The sequence below is a fragment of the Equus quagga genome, chromosome 15 (genome assembly GCF_021613505.1).
Source record: "Equus quagga isolate Etosha38 chromosome 15, UCLA_HA_Equagga_1.0, whole genome shotgun sequence".
In the NCBI taxonomy this organism is placed as follows: Eukaryota; Metazoa; Chordata; class Mammalia; order Perissodactyla; family Equidae; genus Equus; species Equus quagga.
The window spans coordinates 69,149,362-69,168,279 of NC_060281.1; the positions used below are offsets into that span (position 1 = coordinate 69,149,362).

Below are 18,918 nucleotides of genomic sequence, written 5' to 3' on the forward strand. Positions count from 1 at the left end.
CCTCCCGCAGTCACAGGAACCGGCTTCTGAGCCAGAGCATCCTCCCCACACGGGGTCTTCCACTCCGTCCTCCAGGGGACCGGGGAGGGGCGCTCGGCCGAGCAGAGATCAGAGCCTCAGTCTCTGTAATGTCACCGTCACCCTCAGCACTTTTCATGTTCAAAGTGCTTCCTCGCGCTCAATAATTAATTCTCGCTGCTCCGAGTGAGGGAAGAAATAAATGTCACTTGTCGGGGGTGACTGAGCCCGGGGGCGTCAAGGCCGATGGTCAGGGGCACCCACAGGGGGGTCAGCGGGGACTTTCCTCCAGCGCCCATGGCGGAGGGAGAGCCACCGCTCGGCCAGCCCAGGGCCCCAGAGCCACGGGGTCGGGCCCATGAGGCTGGGGGCGTCTCCTCCGCTTGCTCTCCGAAGGACAGAGGGACAGACGGATGTATGAGGACACCCAGCAGGGTGCGGGCCCAGGCGGCGGTTTCCTCGCGCGCCTCCATCTCCAAGGCTGTGAGTGGGACTCCCCCTGGGGCTCCTCACACTCAGCACAGCCCTCGGGGGCGGCTGGGCCCAGGGGGCTTCCTGCACAGGGGTCACTGTCATCTCACACCCCACTGCACCCACCCCACAACCCCTGGGGTCTCTTCCCCAGACCCCTCATCTCCCCCCGCCTGACCCTCTCCGGCCCCCTCCCCTGGCCCAGGAGCCCCAAGTCCCCTGGCTGTTTTGGGCACCCAAGCTGGCTCCCACCGTGGGACTCTCCGCCGGCTGTCCCCTCAGCTCCAGTACAGAGACCCCGGACAATTATCCACAGACCCGATAGGTGTAGACCAGTGCTTCAAAGCTGGCGTGCTGGGCTGCTAGGAGCATAGGCTTGAGCTGCAGGTCTGGGTTCAAATCCCGGCTTCCCCACTCACTGGCTGTGTGACCTTCTGTAAGTCACTTAACCTCTCTGGGTCCCTTGTGCTGGTGATGACGGCACGTGGTGGGGCTGTGGAGGATTAGGAGAGACGGAGTAGGGGAGCTCTCGAAGTGGCCTCAGGCTCTGCTCGAGCATCCACCATCTTCATCTTTTAGGATCTTTCCCGCCTGGCGGGAGGCCCCGGTGGAGGCAGACACAGCGTGAAGTCACCCTGAGCAGCAGGAAATCCCTCCCTTTTTCCTCCCGTTCTCCTGCCGATGTCAAGGAGACAGTCTCCGACCCCCGCCGGCTCCGCGACCTCCTCAGTGCAGCAGACAGGGCCTCGGCCTCAGAGCTCAGCAGGCAGCGGGACTGCAGCCAGGCTGTGGGACGGCCTTTGCGTCCTGTGTTTATTGTCACGGTCACCTTCTGTTTACAGCAGGCGCTGTCGGCTTTGCAGTGATGGGGGATCTAAGCCGCCCTCTGTAAGTCAGCTTATTTGCGTAAAGAGAAAACGAGTGTTTGACTTAGAGACTGGAGCCCATCGTAGGTGAGGCAGGGAGAAGGTGGGGTCTGTCCCCACGCGGCCACAGGGCACGGGCAGAGCTGCGGGGTGAGGCCCGGGGGCCACAGGGCAGGTGAGGTCCTGAGTGGCCGGTCCCCTGTACCTTCAAAGGATGCAGTTCTCTGCATGAGCTCCTGACCCGCCTAGACGCCCCCGGGTACAGTTGGCATCGGCACCCTCTCCCTTCTCTCCGAGGTGGCCTGCCCGGGGCAGCTGGTCCGAATGGACCCTGGAGGTCCCGCAGGACCTGAGCGAGGGGGCTGAGGGCTGGACGGGGCTGAGAAATGGGGGGCCGTTGCAATTTGGCCTCCTCTGGGCTCAGCGAAAGAAGAGGGGCCTGTCACGCAGGCATTTGGCAAGTTCACCTTCAAAGATTTAATCCCCCCGCCCCTGCCTGCCCCCTCAGAAGGTGACAAGTTCCACTCAGTGAGAGCAGCCGGGCCTGAGCTCCTGAAACAGCTCTGTCCCCACAGCCGGTGCGGCTGCCACGTCGTCCTGGGAGACTCACGGCAGGTGCCCAGCGGTGTGGCGGGCCGGCTCCTGCCAGCGGGCACAGGGCTGCGGGCAGCCCAGGGGGCCCGGAGACTCGGCACGGCCTCTCCTTTCTCTCTCAGACAGACCAGCATCATCAGGCACTGAGCGAGTGGCCAGGCCATGCGGCCCCCCGGCCCCCTCTCCAGGGGTCTGTGGTTGGTAAACAAGGTGCCTCGAACAGCGGCGTAAAACAACCGCGACGGTTTATCGTCACGTCGTGGTCCTGGCGGCGTGCGGCTGCACGGGTCCCCCCACAGGGTCTGTGATGCAGTCGCAGTCACACGGGGCTGGGGCCACGGTCCTCCCAGCGTCTGCTCGCGCACGTCCTGCAGCTCACGTGGATGCTGGTGGTCAGCGGGGGCCTCAGTGGCCGTGGCCTCCAGCTGCAGCCTCACAGCCTGGCGGCTCCAAGAAAGTGTCCCAGGAGGGCCAGGGGGAAGCTGTGTCACCCTCGGTCACAGCCTCAGAGGTCACACAGTGTCGCTTCCAGCGCAGCCACAGTGGTGGCTGAGGCGGGGACATGGACCCCACCCCCCGACAGCAGGAGCGACAGCTTCACGTTGTAAAGAGAGCTGGGGAGACCGCAGAAGTTGCTGCCATCTGGGAAACACGTGGCCGTCCCCATCCTCTCCTGCTCAGATTCCAGCCCGGCTTCTTCCCGGCCTCCGATTCCGTGGACTCGTGTCGCCCACCGACTGAGCGTGAGCCGCTCCCACTGACATCGGCACACTGACCACCTATGACTCACCCTAGGGGGTCTATAGCATTCGCATTTCATGGCTGAGGACTCTAAGGATCAGAAAGTCCGAGACACCAGCCCGAGGTCCCACAGCTGCTCAGCGGGCCCAGGGAACACCAGTTGCTTTGGCCGCCTCTCCTGGTCATAGCGCTGTTTCCTCTGGATGACCCCTCCCTCACCTCTGACCACACAGTTTGGGTTACACTGGTTCCAGCCATTGGTCCAGAGATGGGCATGCGACTGAGGCCTGGCCAATCAGAATTGTCCAAACCTGTGGCCTCGGTGATTGGTTCGGGGATCACCAGGTGACCCTCCTTGGTCCAGTCAGAAGAAACCCCAGGACTGTGGCAGGAGTAGTTGTGAGGGAATTTGGGGTGATTAACCATCGCGGACTTTCAGCTGGGTCTGCCGGGATGCATTTTCCATCTTGAGAGCAAGGCCTGCCTGCGAATGAAGCCAACAGAGACAAACGACCATGAGGCAGAGAGAGACAGCATCCTGAGGCCTGTGCTTGAGCCCCTGGATCCAGCCATACTTGAGCCCACGCTTGGACTTTCCATTACAAAAGCCAATAACTGCTCTTTCTCAAGGAAGCCAGTTTGAGCTGGGGTCTCTGTGGTAACCAACAGACTCTGGGCTCATAAAGAAGGAGGAAAAGAATTTGAGTCCAAGCCTGTCTAAGTCCAAATTCCAAATTCCTTCCCCAGAACCGTGCCACCTCCCTGAGTCTCTCCCACCTTCAGGGCCCAGACAAATTCTCCCTTTTCAGTGATGCCCTCCCTACTGACGTCGGCTCACAGCGTCTCTCCTCGCCTCTGACCACTGGAGGCTGTGCTTTACGGGGAGGCCCCCCGACCGGCACTCTGCCCTCTCCTGCGGCCTCGGGCGCCTGCGGCTTCTGCACCAGCATCACCCCCTTGGGCTGAGCATTGGCCTCCTCAAGCGCCTGTTTGAGAATCTCAATCCCGAGAGCAGAGCTTGAACCACACGGCCCAAGGGGAGAGGGGAGGCGTTCACACTAGTACCTCGCAGCCGGGGCATTAGATTCCAATGGGAAAGGAGGACGTGGCGTTTCAGCTGCACCTTTAAAACCAGACAGGCTTTGACAGGGACGTGGGGTGGGCGTTCCAGGCAGAGCGGACCAGCCGGAGCACTGCGGGCATCCAGGAAACAGCGAGTCCTGCAGTGGTCAGGACCCGCGTCTGCTCAGATAGGGGTCACTCTTGGGGACGGTCAGTCTGATACAGAGACAGACGGGTGCCGGGGGCGGGGGGCTCTGTGCCACACGGGCGGCTCCCTCCTTTCAGAACGGGCACCTGCCCCCAGCCCGCCGTGCACACCCGCAGACCCGTGCTGCTGTGGATCAGGACGGGGACACACAGCCGGTGGCCTTCCGCGGTGTGGACGGGCCACGAGTTACTTCTCCATTCACCTGCGATGCACATTCCAGCAGTTTCCAGGACTCCCCTTTTGAATATCAGTAGATGTCACTTCGTGCTAAGCAATAAAGCTGGGAAAGCGTGGGCGGGAGGGGCTGGCTATATTTTCTCTAGTTCACGGAAAATAAGCGCGTAGGTGTTAAGAACAAAGCTCTCCGTGCAGGGCCATCTTTCCCCTGCGCGGGCAACACGGGCGCAGGCTGGGCCGGGGGAGAGGCCGCCGGCCGCGGGGGCGCTGGGCTGAATGTCTGCCCCTCCCCGGCCGCCCGCCCTCAGCTGCGGGAGACGTGGAGCCCCATTGACGCTGCTTCAAAGGACCCCTGTGTGGACGGGCCGGGAAAACACATGGCCCTTGTTCAGCGGAGGCGGCCACGGGAGGTGGCCTGGCCGCGAGGGCAGAAGCCCCAACTCAGCGCCGAGTGCGGCCCGAGACCGCCTGGGAAGGAGGGAGGCGCCCCACGGCCACGAGTGTGCGGTGGGCAGGGCCACTCAGCCTCTGAGACACCCCCGTCAGCCATTAACGTCTCTCCTCTCGGGCCTCGGACGGCGCCCTCCCGGCCAGACCTGCCCAGTGGCCACCAAGTGCCCTCCAGACGGTGGCTCTGAGACGGGCTGACTGGCCAGGAGAGGCAGCCTCAGGGCCGCCCAGGGAAGGGGGAGAGGGTGACGTGGGGACGCGGACGCCAGGGGTGCAGCGGTGACCACCAGGGGCTTCTTCTCCTCCTCGGGCCCCCCGATGCTCCACCTGCCGCCCACAGGTACCTGACTTCCTGTTGGCAGCCCCACCCCGGCCCTTCCTCTGTGGGCTCTGCACCTGTGTACCCGATCCTGCCGCCCAGGGGGCTCAAAGTGACCTCCACAGGCCCCTTCTCTCCCACCTGGACTCCGGACCGCAGTTTCCAGGGGGATGAGGAGAGTGGCTCCTAGGAGCATCTTCCTGGGTGGGCTCAGGACAGTCCCTGGGGTGGGGGGATCTCAGGGGGCGATGGGACAGCAGACCCACCCCTGTCCCCTCACAGCCGCCCCCAAACACTCCTGCCAACGCCGATGTGTCCTCCACGGCCGGCCGTCAGTGGTCCTGCCCTGGCCGATGCATCTGGGTGTCCCGCGTCCACCCGGGCTGGTGTCTTCTTGGCGGCAGCCCCTGTCAGCGGGCGGAGGGGCCCAGGGCACTTATGGCCGAGGGAGCAGATCACGGGGAGATCGAAAAGCCGCACCGAGTCACGGCCTTTCGTCCCTGGACGCTCGTCCGTCACTGACCTCAGACTCTGCTGCTGTGAGCAGGCTTTAGGGAGGCGGGGGTGGGGAGGAGGGGAAGGACGGCCTGAGCTGTCCCCCCACCAGAAAGCGAGTCCCTGGAAATCGCCTCCAGAGAAGGAAGATGGGGCCAGCTTCCATCCTCTGGTTTCTGAAAGGAGGCAGGAAGAAACTCCTTCAGCAAATTTGCAGTCTCGTCACCCGCTTCTGCTTTTCTTTCTCCTCTGCCAGCACCGAGGACGGGGTCCCTGTGTCCTGCCGCTGAGCAGGGCTCACGACGAGCAGATGTCGCCGCGCACACGGCGGCTCCTCCTGCAGACCCCGGCCCGCGTGCTGCTCCCTGAGCCCGGAGCCCTGCCCGCCCGGCGAGCAAGGCCGCGAGCCGCGTTCCCGCCCGGCAGGGTGGAGGGGCCCCGCGTCCTTGTCGGCGCCGCTGCCACACGTGGGTGATGGAGACGTTTAATTTTCACCCGGCCCCGTTTTAAATCACTTTAACGGCAGATTAGAAATATATAAGCTGATACCAGAGGACATCCTCGGTGCCTTTATAAATGTCTTAAATCAAAAGTTTGGCTTAATTGCTCGGTGCTGAGAGGAGGCTGGGGAGGCGGGGGGTCAGGTGAGCCCGGCGGGAGGGGCAGGGAGGGGACGGGGGCCGCGGGGCTCGGGATCAAACATCGTCCATCCACATGCAATGCTCGTCCTCCGCTCTGGCCTGGACCTTCTGTGCAGCCCCAGGTGCACCTGCAAACCAGGGGCGACGGGGGAAGGCGAGCCCGGCCCGGCCCCTGAGCTGCAGCCTGGCGGGGCGGCGCCCTGGGGACCGGTAATCGCACATGACGAGGATCGTGGGTCCCATGCTGCGTCCAGGCACTGCCACAGGGCCCCCCGTAGCCTCCCGACACCCCCGCAGGTGCCACCATCCGTATCCTCACGTTATAGACGAGGCTGCGAGAGGTCAGGGACTCAGTCAAGGTCACACTGCTCTTCAGGGAGAGAGCCAGGATTGCGCCGGGGTCTGTGCTCTCACCACTGTGCTGCCTGCCTCTCCCTCCAGATGTGACGAGTGTCAGGACCGGTTCCAGGAGGCAGGGGGGAGCAGAGCTGGGGGCTCGACTGCACTAGGGCAGAGATGAGACCCTCTGGGGCCCTGATGCTGAGCAGGAGTGAGGTGAAGTGATGCGGGTGGATGGAGCAAGGGCCGCAGGTGAGAAGGCCCTGAGGCAGGTGCTCATTTGTGTGTCTGGGCAACAGAGAGCAGGCCAGTGCGGCTGAAGCCAGCCCAGGACCAGGGGCGGGAGGGACCGGGGCACCCTGAGGACTTCTTCGGGGACCTTTTGCCAAGGGCCCCAGACTGTTGCTGCCCCGAGTGCCGCAACCGGACCCCATCCCTGGGACGTGGTGGGAGGAGAGCGGGGAGATCCCAGACGCCCCATGGCTCTGTTTCCACAGAACAGGGCTCAAAACCGAATTCAGCTGACTTCTAGAAGCTTCTGGGTGTCCCGTTTCTCGCCATCTGAGCTGCGGAGGTAACAGAAGCAGTGGGATGGTCTGTCCGTCTGAGAAATAGACAGACGGTCTGGGCAGCCAAGCCGGGAGGGGGAGGGGACCCCGCAAAGGCCGGGGGCCGGGCTGCGCGGTGGCTCAGAGTCCCAGCGTCAGGCTGACCCGGCCGGGCCGAGGCAGGAGCTGGGGCCCCCAGGGCCGTGTGGACCCCTCAGTCTTGCACACCCCGTGTCTGCTCCGTCGGTGGACCCTGTCAGCAGTACCCGAGAAACTGCTGACGCCAGGATCCCTTCTCCCTAAGCAGGCTCTGGCCAGCTCCCGCTCTCGCCCCTGCAGTCTGTTCTCCACGCAGTGAAGAGATGCGCCCTCCTGAATCCAAGGCAGGCACGTCACTCCTCTGCCCGCACGCCTGCAATGGATCCCACTGCCCCGGAGTAAAACTCAGCCTTATTGCAGCTACAGCGCCCTCCACATCTGCCCGCATGCCCTCCATTGTTCTCCAAACTGAGCTCCTCCCACTCTCCCCTCTCTCGTCCTCTCTGGTCTCCCTAGTTGCCTGGCTGTGCCCCAAAGCACACGCCTGCCCCAGGGCCTTTGGACAGGCTGCTCCTGTCTCCCGGAATACCCTTCCTCCAGATTCCTGCCTGGTCCACTTCTTTACCTGCTGTTTACTCTGAGGGCGCCTTTCCTGGGAGGCCTGCTCTCCCTATCTAAAGTTACGCCCACCCTGCGCTCGCTCCCGCCCTCCCTGCTCTGTTTTTCTTCCCAAGATTCATCCCCGACTGGTACAGCTTAGACTTTACGTATTTATTTTGTTGACCGTCTACCACGGAGAGTGGAAGCGCCATGACGCACGATGTTTTCTATTTCACTCGCAGTTTATCTCCGGCCCCACGGCGATGCGGAGGGGCTGTTTACGGCGGGAGGAGCAGGGGAGGCCAGGGAAGGAGGCCGCAGCCGGTGCCCAGGCCCCTCGCGCCTCCGCCCCGCGCCCACCCCTCTGCCCACCTTCTGGTGCCAGGCCACCTGGTCTCCCACACCCACGGGCCCGGGGGCCTGCAGGGGCGTCCTCGCCTCCTCATCCTGGCTTTCTCATCTCCTTGTTTCCTTGGGGGCCACCTGGCTCCCAGTTTCAGCCCGGGGGAGGAGGAGGAGAGGTCCCAACAGCGCGGGCTCCCGGGACAGCCCGCCAGCAGAGCGTCCCCTGAGCACAGTGACTGGCTCGGGCATGGCCCTGTGGCCTGATGTGGACGGAGGGGAGTCAGCTCTGCAACGTCCACTGAAATGGCTGGAGCAGAGATGCGTTCTCTGTGGAGCCTGCCGAGCTGGAGGGACATAAGCTGCGTCCCTGGGGCGCTTCCGTCACCCTGTGAACGCAAGCAGGACCGGGAGAGGAAGAGGGTCCTCCTGGGGTCTTTGGGGCCCTGGATCCAGCCATTGCTGAAGTCACGCTCCCTTAAAACTTTCCAGTTACATGGCCCACTAAATCCTCCTGTCTACACTGGGGGTGAGGGGGTGAGCTTTTCATCCTTCGCCGCCAGGGTCCTGGCTCCAGAGGTTTCCATCCACGGCTCAGTCTCATCGTCACACACGGAACACGGGCCTGCGTTTTGGAGATTCCGCGGGACCTGCCGTGGGATCCAGGCTGCTTCTTCCGCCTGGAGGCTCGCGGAGGAGTCAGGACGCCCCTTTACGTCTCGGTCCTCTTGCGGAGGAGCTGGTGGCCTCGGGACCGTCCCTTGTGCTCTCAGAGGGGCCCGGGTGTCATCACCTGGAACACAGGATGCTAACACAGGCCCACGGTGTCACCAGTGTGGCGAGTCTGGCGTCCAGTGATGTCAGCAAGGGGGCTTTAGAACCTCAGCTCTGACGCGAGACCCCCCACGGCCTCGGGTCCTGCCTCCCAAGACTCGCTCTCTGCTGCAGCCACCCTGGCTGCCCATGTGGCTTCTTGGACACAAGCTCAGCCCCCCTCAGGGCCTTTGCACTGCTGCTCCCTCTGCCTGGCATGCTCTTCCCTGAGACAGGCATGGCTGACTCCTACTCCGTCTTCAAGGCTCAGCCAAAAACTTGCCGCCTCCAGGAAGCCCCCATGCCCTTCCCCAGGGTCCCTGCCTGCCCCGCTCGCTCTCTCGTCTTGCTCCAGTCCTGAGCGTTTCTGAACTGACTCCTCTGAGGGCCCTGTGAGTTCACGCCCGTCCCCTCTCATAAGCCCGGAGGCTGACCGGGCAGCTGCTGGCCTTACCCTCTGCTGAGCGCTGTGTCCCCAGCGCGCACCGGCGGGCGCTCAGTGGGTCTCCATGGCCGGACTGTGTGACCTCAGGCTGGTCGCCCTCTCAGAGGCACCTTCTTCTGCTCATCTTCACTCTGGCATCTTCACTCACGCCTGGCGGTCACTGGACCAGTGACGTGAAGACAGCTCTGTGAACCCGCAGATCACGCTGCAGTCACATGAAGACTGCTTATTAGGTTGTGGGCGGGGGGCGGGTCCCCCCCACAAACCCCCTCCTTCCCCTGTCCCTAAATCCCAGCCCAAAGGAAGAATTCTCCCTGCCACCCAGGCTTCAATCCAAGAGGGCTTCCGGTAGGAGGGGGCATTCTCCAGCCAGGTTTCTCAGCCATCGGGCTCCTGGGGGGGCTCCCTCCTGTCAAAGCCCATCCCCCCATCCCTCTCCCCGAACCCCATCCAGCTCCCAGCACCCCGCCCCCGCCACAGGGAGGGGGAGGTGGGGATGGAGGAGGAGGAGGAGGATGAGGAAGATGCTGACCACGGGATCCATCTGAAAACGATTAGCCGGAATCGCTGGACGCTGGGGCTCCGGGCACGGGGGACGGAGTGGTGGGGGCAGGAATCCAGAAGGTTCACACTGAGTCAGCCTTCCCGTCCGCGGGCTGAGGAGCCCCCGGAGCCAGCACTCACGGGGAGGACGAGAGCAGGGGGCGGCGGCCTGCTGTGCGTCGCGTGTCCCTCTCTGGAAACGCCCCGCGTCGCTGCAGGGCGGCTGGGTGCAGCCTCCAGGCCCACGGTCCCTTCTCCTCCTGCTGCAGTGCCGGTGCCGGAGCTCACGAGGGTCACCTCCCTCCCCGCGAGGGGAGCCCGCAGCGCCGCCCCCACTGATCCTCTCTGTGCGGCTGGCTCGCCAGCTGTTTTCTAAGTTTGGTGTTTGAATCAGTTGCTCGCCTATAAAAACCAGGAGATTCTACGAGAAAATCTCGAGTTTCAGCTTCTTTAGAAAAATCAAAAGATCCGGCAAGCCTGCCCGCCAGCACGGCCACCATCAGTGGGGGGTTGAGGGGGGGGTGGGGGCTGCCCTGCGCCTGGCAGGACTTTCCTGTTCCAGCCGCCGCTCATTCATTCCCTCCTTCAGTAGCACTAGGACCTGTCGCTGCGCCTGGGTCCCCAGGGGACAGAGCGAAGTCCTAACCCAGCGCATGCACAATGTGATGTCACGTGCTGCTACGGGGCACTAAGGAAATAAACAGCAGGGGGAGGGGTGGGAGGGCTGCTGGATCAGCAGAGGCCGGGGAAGGCCGGACGTGAGGCCTGAAAGAGATGAAGAGGGCCCAAGGGGGAGGAAAGGTGCTCCTGCTGGCAGGAACAGCAGGTGCAAAGGCCCTGGGGCTGGAAGCTGTTCAGTGTGTCCAAGGAGCAGCAAAAAGGCCAGCCTGGCTGGAAGGGAGTTAGTGACCGGTGGCCAGGCCTCCTTTGCAACAGGTGACCTGGACAGCTGGGGGTTTGGGCACCCCAGCTGCAGCCCCACTGCTGCTTTAGGCTCTGAGTAATCCGGCCAGTGAACCCTGGGGATTCCCGAGTGGGGCCGGACTTGGAAGCCTCCAGGTGGTTCGACCTGGTTCTGAGCCTCTTCTGCACCAGCTTCACGGCCCACTGGGGGCAGCGTCCCCTCGTGGTTATGGCGCCAGCTGCCTGGGCTCCAGTCCTGTTCCCCCGCCCACCCCTCACCTGGGGCAGGGGCTCCCCGTTAGAGGCCGCGTTCCCCCATCTTAGGACGGGGCGCCTGGAGCCCACTCCAGGGGTTCATGCTGTGAATTAAATCCGTGTGAAAACATCTGTGCCAGCGTCTAGACGGAGTCCAGGCCCCCGAGAGCCGGCGAGCTGTCCGCTCCTTGATTCCGGGCACAGAGAGGCCTTTGTTCAAGGGAGCGCGTCTCAGCGTCTGGCCTCGGACCCAGCGACACTTCAGAATTACCCCGACCCCGAAGAGTTGACACTGCGGCTTCTGTTCCCTGTTTACCGCGTGAGGGACTGAAACCGGGCAAATTTAAAAACATGCATCTATTAACTCACTTAAAAGGAAAGATAATACACTTATTGCACGTTAATGTCAACGACACATTTTTATGAAAAATAATTATTTTCTCCAAGACAAAAGCATCAGTGGGCAGAGTGGCATCGCCCCCAGGCGTGTGGTCCCTTTAACGTCACCATCAGGAGGAGCGGGTCCGCATCTGCTCCGCCCCAGCCCGCTGGGCTCGTGGCCTCAGTGGAGGATGGAAGAGCCGACCTGTGGACCCTCCAGGGGGGCTCCAACCCCAGGGGTCCCCGGGCCACTCTGAGGCGCTGGCGGGGGGCCTTCGGGGTGGGGACAGCAGGCCCGGCCCCATCTGACGTCACCGACCACGGGCGGGACTGTGAGTGCGAGGGGAGATAGGACCGCAGGGGTGTCCCCAGGGTCAGCAGGCAGTGCGCTGCTGTGATGACCACCTATGACCTCCGACTCCCACGACCTTTGCCTCCTTCGAGCCACCTGCTGGGAGGGTGGTACCCTGTCCCCATCCTGCCGGAGGTGACACTGAGGTGGGCTGTCACATCCTTGCACAGAGATGCACAGACACTGAGACACGGCGTCCCTGCTCCACCGTCACAGAGACAGCGCGAGTGTCCAGGGACGAGGCGGGCAGACAGGCCAAGACCCCGCAGGAAGAGAGATGACGGGACCCCGCGTGTCCCGTGCTTGCTCAGGGCGGAGGGCTGCCGGTGCTGCGCCTGGGGCGTCTGGAGCACGTCAGTGCGGCCTCGTCGCTCCCCCTCGCGGCCCCCTCATGCCCTCCCAGGTCAGGGGTAGTGGAGGGAAGGGGGTTTGAACACGGCCCGGAGTGCCCCGTCAGGGCCGGCGCTGTGGGCACGGGGAGGGCCAGGCGGCCACGGGCGGGCAGGAGCAGGCACGGCTGGCTCCGGCTGCAGGATGAGCTCATCTGCTCCTCCCGGATTTTAACTCGATGATTCACCCGCAGATGGGGACACGGCCGGGCGGGAGGAAGGGGCCTGTGCGCCTTGTGGGGCCAGAGGCCAGAGGGGCTGGCAGGTTGACCCGGGGCCCTGCGGCCTCCTGCCGGAGCGCAATCCTCAGACCATCAGACCCGGTGGAGCCTTCCCTTGCTGCACCCAAGATCCTCTGGTGGCTGACAGCACAAAAATGGCCGTTGACAGCAACACGCCCCTGGAAGTCCCTGACATGCTGGCCTGATCCCCGGTCCTCGCTACACACCCTGCTGAGGAAACCGAGGCAGTTTATCTGGAGTTAGATCTGCTGCTTCCTGGCTGTGTGACCTTGGGCAAGTTGCCTAACCTCTCTGAACCTGTTTCCTCATCTGTGTGTGAAAGTGAGTTTAGCTGGGACTTGGCTCACGCTGTCTCTCCTTGACCTTCACAGCTGCTGTCTAAGGAAGGGTCAGAGAGGCGCAGCAACTTGTCCGGAGTCCCACAGCTCCAAGAGTGAGGCGGCGTTTGGACCTGACCTTGCCAGGCTGCAGCCCGTCTCGGCCCCCTGACCCCTGGCTGCCTGAGAGGTGAGGAAAACAAAGATGTGCCGCCAGGCTGCTGATGTGCAGAATCAGGCTCCACTGGAAACCAGCGCACCAGGGTCTCCCTTCTCACAAGCTCCCCAGGGGCCTGGTGTGCGCAGAAAAGTCTGAGAGACGCTGGGCCTTCTCGGGGTCTCCTGGAGGCGTCCAGGGGAAGGGGAGTAGGTGTTATCAGAAGACAAAATAATGGGGAGGGGGCGTTAGTGCCCAAATCACCCTGGGGGGTGCAGGGCTAAACAGAGAGAGTACAGGACTTATCAGGGCCTTTAATAATCAAATATACGTTATGTGTCTGTAAGAGACGTATCCCAACTGTATCACAAGATCAATTTTTTTTTTTTTTGAGGAGGAGTGGCCCTGAGTTAACATCCATGCCCATCTTCCTCTATTTTATACATGGGATGCCTACCACAGCATGGCGTGCCAAGTGGTGCCGTGTCTGCACCCGGGATCTGAACCTGCAAACCCTGGGCCGCCAAAGCGGAACGTGTGAACTTAACCGCTGCACCACTAGGCCAGCCCCAAGATCAATTTTTTTGAGAAGCTTCTCATGTTCTGCAGAAAGTGTCGTTAGCGCTGTCGAGTGGATTCCAACTCCTAGCGCCCCTGTGTGAGCAGAGTGGAACCCTGCCCAGTCCTTTTGCACCATCCCCTCCCCTTCCAGTCCTATATCAGACGATGCTCCACTGCCATTCACAGGGTTTTCATGGCCAGTTTCTTGAGAAGTCAGTGGCCAGGTCCTTCTTCCTAGTCTGTCTGAGTCTGGAAGCTCTGCTGAAACCTGTCCACTGTGGGTGACCTGCTAGTGTTTGACATACTCGAGGCATAGCTTTCAGTGTCACAGTGACACACAGCCACCACTGTATGACAACCCACAGATGGTGGTGTGGTTCCTTGACTGGGACATGGACCCAGGCCATGGCGGCAAGAGCGCCCGATCTTAACCACTAGACCCTGAGGGCTGGCAATAGAATAACCTGGGGGAAACCTGGGGCCTGGAGACAGTAATGATAAATCACAGCCCCCGTTTATTCAGCACTTGTTACGCATCAGGCTCTGGGCTTCTCCCAGTCTTAGTGTGTGACTTTATCCCCAACGTTACCTCATAGTCCAAGATGGCTTCTGGAGCTCCAGCCATCACATCTGCATTCCAGACAGCAGGAAGGAAAGAAACCATCTTTTAACTGAATCGTCCTCATTTATGGGGCCTTCCTGGAAGTTCCACCACACAGTTTTGCCTTCATCTCACTGGCAAGATTTAGCCACACAGCCACAGCCAACTGTAGGGGAGGCTGGGGAATGTCACCCAGCTAAAAACTTTGATGCTGTGGCTAAAGAAGGAGGGGAGGGTGGACATTTAGAAGATAATTATCAGCCCCGGCCTGAAGCCTTCCTGGGGGGTGCCGGGGAGGGCTCATCCAAGGTCACACTCCTGGTCAGTAAGGGGACAGGGTTTGAACCCACCACAGCCGGGTGTCTCAGCTTTTGCTACGTTTGCTAATTGTCCTCTGAGAAAAATCAAAAGATTTTATTTAAAATGTTCTTTTTATGTTTTTCTGCTCAGATAAGCCTGGGGAACATTGGGGAAACAAAGGGACAGAGGTTTCCTTGCTCTGGGACTGTCCCAAGCAAATCAAGAGGCTACAGATAAGAGGCCCTAATCCAAAATGGCTTCTCTGGGGGCGGCCTGGTTAGTCGCAGCACAGGGAGACACAGATGGTGGCGTCAGGGCGGGCGGATCCAGCAGCCTACTGAGCTCTTTCCATTTCTGTGCTCTGCCATCTCTAGGCTCATCCCCTCATGGTGCAAAATGGCTGCTGTCGAGCCAGGCATCCTGTCACAATACCCAATGGGAGCAGAGTGAATATCCTTTCCTCACGGCCGTGTGTAAGGACGAGGAAAGTTCCCCGAAGCTGCCAGCACACTCCCCTGCTCGCTAGCACTCTTCACTTGACCCTCCTGGGCCAGTTGTGAACGACGGGGGTCGGGAGTCCCAGGCTTGGCCTAACTAAGCCATGTCCACTCGGAGGTGGGGGTGGGACCAAGCCACCACCTTCACAGACCCAAGGCTGTCGCTAGGGGAGGGGATCCCTAACCGGGCAAAACCGCAGGGCGGCCCTGGAGCCGTGGAAGCCGCAGCTGCAGCTGGCGTAGCCCCGTGGGGGCAGGAGGCCAAGAGCCGCTGGCATGGGGGGCGGACGACATGAGACTGATTTTGCTCTGAAGCTGCATGTTGGAAGATGGTGTTTGACGCTGTTTTACGTCCCTCCATTAAGGGTCTTTCTGATGACAAAAGACCCACTTGTTAGGGCGGGGGCACGGCTGTGTGTCCGACCCCCCGAGGAAGGGCCCAGCCTGGGGAGCTCCGTGCCCAGCGGCCCACTGTCAGCCCCTGCGGGCCAGCCACAGCCGCAGAGCCACCCCCTCAGGGTCAGCACGGTCCTGTCCCCTCGTCGGGGACCCAGAGGTCGGCACCAGGGCGATTTTGACGCGAGGGGACACCCTGCGCTGGCCGGAGACACTTTCAGTCATCAAGATTGGGGGGCGCGCGAGGCTGGCATCGCGTGGGTGGAGGCCAGGGACACGCTGGCATCCTACAGAGCACAGGACGGCCCCAACCAAGGACAGTCTGGCCCCAAATGTCCACACGTCCAGGTGGAGAAACCCGGGACACTGATGAGGGCGGGTGTGAGACCCCACACTCGGCCGGGACGCCCTGAGAGGCCGCTGCACCCCAGACCCTGGGGGGCCAGTAGGCTGCCCTCCCCCCGCCCCTCCTGATTCCCTCTCCTCCATTCCAGGACTTGGGCCCTCGGGGACACCCTCGCAGACCTGGGACAGGCCCTCCTCCCGCCCACCTCCCTCCGAGCCCGCACCCCGGAGTGCGAACAGAGACAGCCATTCTCAAGAAGATTCCGGCAGCGCGAAACCAGCTCTCCGCTCGGCCTTGAAGCTCTGCTCGTCCCTGACCCCTGCTCGTCACCAGTGCACGTCCCCCCCAATTGTTTCCAGGCTGCTGGCGGTACCCGTTGCTCGGCTGGCCAGCTCCCAGGCTCCCTGTTTCTGGTCACCACACCGGTTTCCCCCGGGGACCCCCCTCCCCCGTTACCCCCGGGCCCTGAGGTTTGCCAGGAGGCGCCTCCCCCCTTCCTTCCTCTGCACATGGGCAGGTGACCCGGCCTGCCTATCAGTACGGTCCCACCCCCGACTTCAGCGATTTGTCCAGAGGTGGGCACGTGACCCAAGCAAGGTCAGGGAGGGTCAGCCTGAGGAATTTGCTGGAAGTACTGAGAAAGAAGAATGCTTTCTGCTCTTATGGCTCAGCGGGTGGAACCGGAACCTGGAGCTGCCTGGGGCCTCACGTGGAGAGAGCCTGCTTAAGGATGAGGCGAACAGAGGCAAGCCACGCGGAGAGACGGGGGCAGGGGGCCAGAGATGGCATCATGACAGTGCTGGGCCCTGGATCAAGCCTCGCCTGAAGATACACTGCTGGTTTTTTCATTGTTAGCTAGACCAATAATTTCCATGTTTTTGCAATTGAGCCACTGTTGTGAGTTGAGTGGTGTCCCTTCTCCAAAAAAGATGGGAAGTCCTAACCCCCAGGGTCTCAGAAGGTGACCTTCTGTGGAAACAGGTCTTTACAGAGGTGACAGAGTTAAGATGACGTTTCTAGGGTGGGTCCTAATCACAATGAGTGGAGTCTCTAGAAAAAAGGGAAATTCAGACACAGAGACACACGCAGAGGGAAGGTGATGGAAAGACACAGAGGGACCACACTGTGTGACTGGAGTGATGTGTCTACAAGCCAGGGAGTGCCTGGCCGGCTGCAGGAAGGGCCGAGCCCTCAGGGAGTGCGGCCGCCACACCCGCATTTCAGGCCGCAGAGAGAATGAACCTCTGTTGCTGTAAGCCGCCTGGTTCTGGGTGCCGTGTTGGCAGCCGAGGAGACGCAGCCGCTGTGGTCGGGCTGTCAGGTTCAAGGAAGGATCCCGAACAGCAGGTGTCACAGCAGCGTCCAGGTAGTTTTTTACAAAAATGGTAGGTTTCGCATTTGAAATGACAGAATGTCACATTTTACGTGGTACCCACACTACTTATGCTGACTCCCCCTCCCCCACGCTCTTCCCACTCCACGTCCCTTGTGCTGGGCGACCCCGGCAGGCTGCATCCCGCTCCGTGTCATCATCCAGGCCCCATGGTTGGGCCAAACGTGCTCTGTGTCGTCTTGTAAAGGAGGGTTCCCATGGTGACGTCCCAGTGGGCCATGGGGACCACTGATGTATAAGAGATGATTTTAAGTAGAACACCAACTGTATATTTTGCTTTAATAATTAATATTTTATCTTAATGTGCATTCAGACATTGTAATTGCCTCTTTAAACCTGGGATTTACAAGTATCATCGTCAGAGGCTCTGTCTGAGGCCCCGCTCTCTGGTGGGATAACTGGGAGAGGTTCCTGAAGGGACAGTTTGTAAAGGGGGAGGCCGGGGGTAGGTAGTGACACCCAGAAGAAACGGGCAGCCCAGGGCTGGCCAGGCAGGCCGCTGTCACCACCCTCAGGCCCGAAGGGGTGGGGAGGGAGCAGCTACGGGAAGCTGGAGGAGCTGGAGCTGTGGGGGGAGCAGCAGACAGGAGGGAGCTCCGGCGGAAGAGCCAATCCCTGTCCATCATGCGGAGGCGGGGATGGGGGTGGGGGAAACACCCCAGCCTCTCTCTCCTCCCGCCCTCCAGTCTCCAGTCCGGGCCTCCCATTGGCTGAACCCAGCAGGGAGCTGGAGTGCAAGGGAGCCTGGGTAATGTAGTCCACAGCGTCAGCCTCCTGGTACACAGAGCAGGGAGGGTCCGCAGGGGCCGTCGGAAGATAACCTAAGAGGAGGCTGTGGAACCGGAGGCGGAAAACTTAAGGAAACTGTTAAGTTTTAAGCGGGTCCTTTCAGGCACCCGTGAGACCGCCCATGACCAGGACCTGAAATCCTGACACTTGACTTCCTTTCGCCCACTGCCTGCTGCCCTCTGCTTCTATGCCCCCTTTGTCCCCAGATCTCGGCTTTGGTGTCACGTCGGTCGGTGTTGCACCAGCCTCTCGAACTGGGGGGCCTGGGGCCGTGGCAGTGCCTCCAGCGGGGAGTTGTGGCCGCGGGAAGGCTCAGTCCCCCCTAGCTCTCGGAGCCCCGGCTGCCCTCTCCCAGCCCCCGGGAACACCGAGCTCCGAGTCCCTGCTCCTGTGCTGAGCGCCGGGCCTCGGCCGGCGGCGGCTCTGCACGTGCCCGCCAGGCTGGAGAGGATGCAGCGAGCCCGCCTGCGTCGGCTCGGAGGGGCCACAGAAGACGCGGGAGGCAGGATCGTGGCCCCAGGAGATGTCCCCATGCTGATCCCCGGAGCCTGACGTGGCCACAGGCTCCTGAGACGGGGCGTCGTCCTGGGTGGCCAGGGCCAGGCCTACACGTGGCTGCAAGTGTCCTGGCGAGAGGGGGTGGAGAGAGCTGACTGTGGGAGAGGAAGGAGCGGCTGAGATGATGGGAGCAGGACGCTGGAGGGACACGCGGAGGGTCACTCGACACGGGACGCAGGTGGCCTCCCGGCGGGAAAGGCCGAGCCGGTCCCCTCCAGGGCCTCAGAGGGCACAGCCCTGCCGGGGCCTCCTCCAATGTGGAAGCCGGTTTAGGACTGCCGACCTCCAGCCTGGAGGAGAATAAATCCGTGTTGTTGAAGCCGCTAAATTTATGGCAATCTGTGACAGCAGCGACGGGAAGCTCACGCTTTTTATTTTCTACGGAGGTTCAAAATTTATTTAAAAAGTTGTTTAAAAGAGTATAAAAGGTAACTTTTTCCTCTTGCTCGTGTTCATACGCGGGGTTAACAAAATAGGGATTACGACGTAAGCAGATTCCAGAGCTCGCCCTCCCCGTCCCCACTCTAAGAGTCAGAGACACGAGGAGGAGTCGTGAGTCGCCCACCTCAGGACTCTGACCAGCCTGGCGCGGTGACGGCCGGGAGGAGACGTTCCGTGAGTATCAGGGAGGGGCTGTGGGTCTGGTAATCGTGTTTCTCTGATGACTGGCGTGCTGCTGTCTCCCTCGCTAGACCAGAAGCTTCCTGAAGGCAAGTTGGGGTCAAATTTTCTCACTCTGTCTCCGTCTATCCAGGGTCTACTCGGTGCTC

The 18,918-nt window shown here is 61.7% G+C and overlaps 2 long non-coding RNA genes across 2 annotated transcripts in view; one reads left to right on the top strand and one right to left on the bottom strand.

The window, feature by feature from the left end:
* LOC124226355 (uncharacterized) overlaps nt 1-17,108 on the top strand; it is a 44,070-nt gene extending 26,962 nt beyond the window's left edge. Inside the window, exons 2-3 of the long non-coding RNA XR_006885283.1 lie at nt 12,605-12,740; nt 14,544-17,108. This is a non-coding gene — a long non-coding RNA (uncharacterized LOC124226355). The remainder of the gene's footprint in view (nt 1-12,604; nt 12,741-14,543) is intronic.
* Nucleotides 28-10,271, bottom strand: LOC124226354 (uncharacterized). Its single transcript, XR_006885282.1, has 4 exons — nt 9,701-10,271; nt 9,178-9,373; nt 3,756-8,718; nt 28-3,174 (listed from the first exon to the last, which is right to left on the bottom strand). It is a non-coding gene; the product is annotated as an uncharacterized LOC124226354 (long non-coding RNA).
* Nucleotides 17,109-18,918: the final 1,810 nt, after the last annotated feature.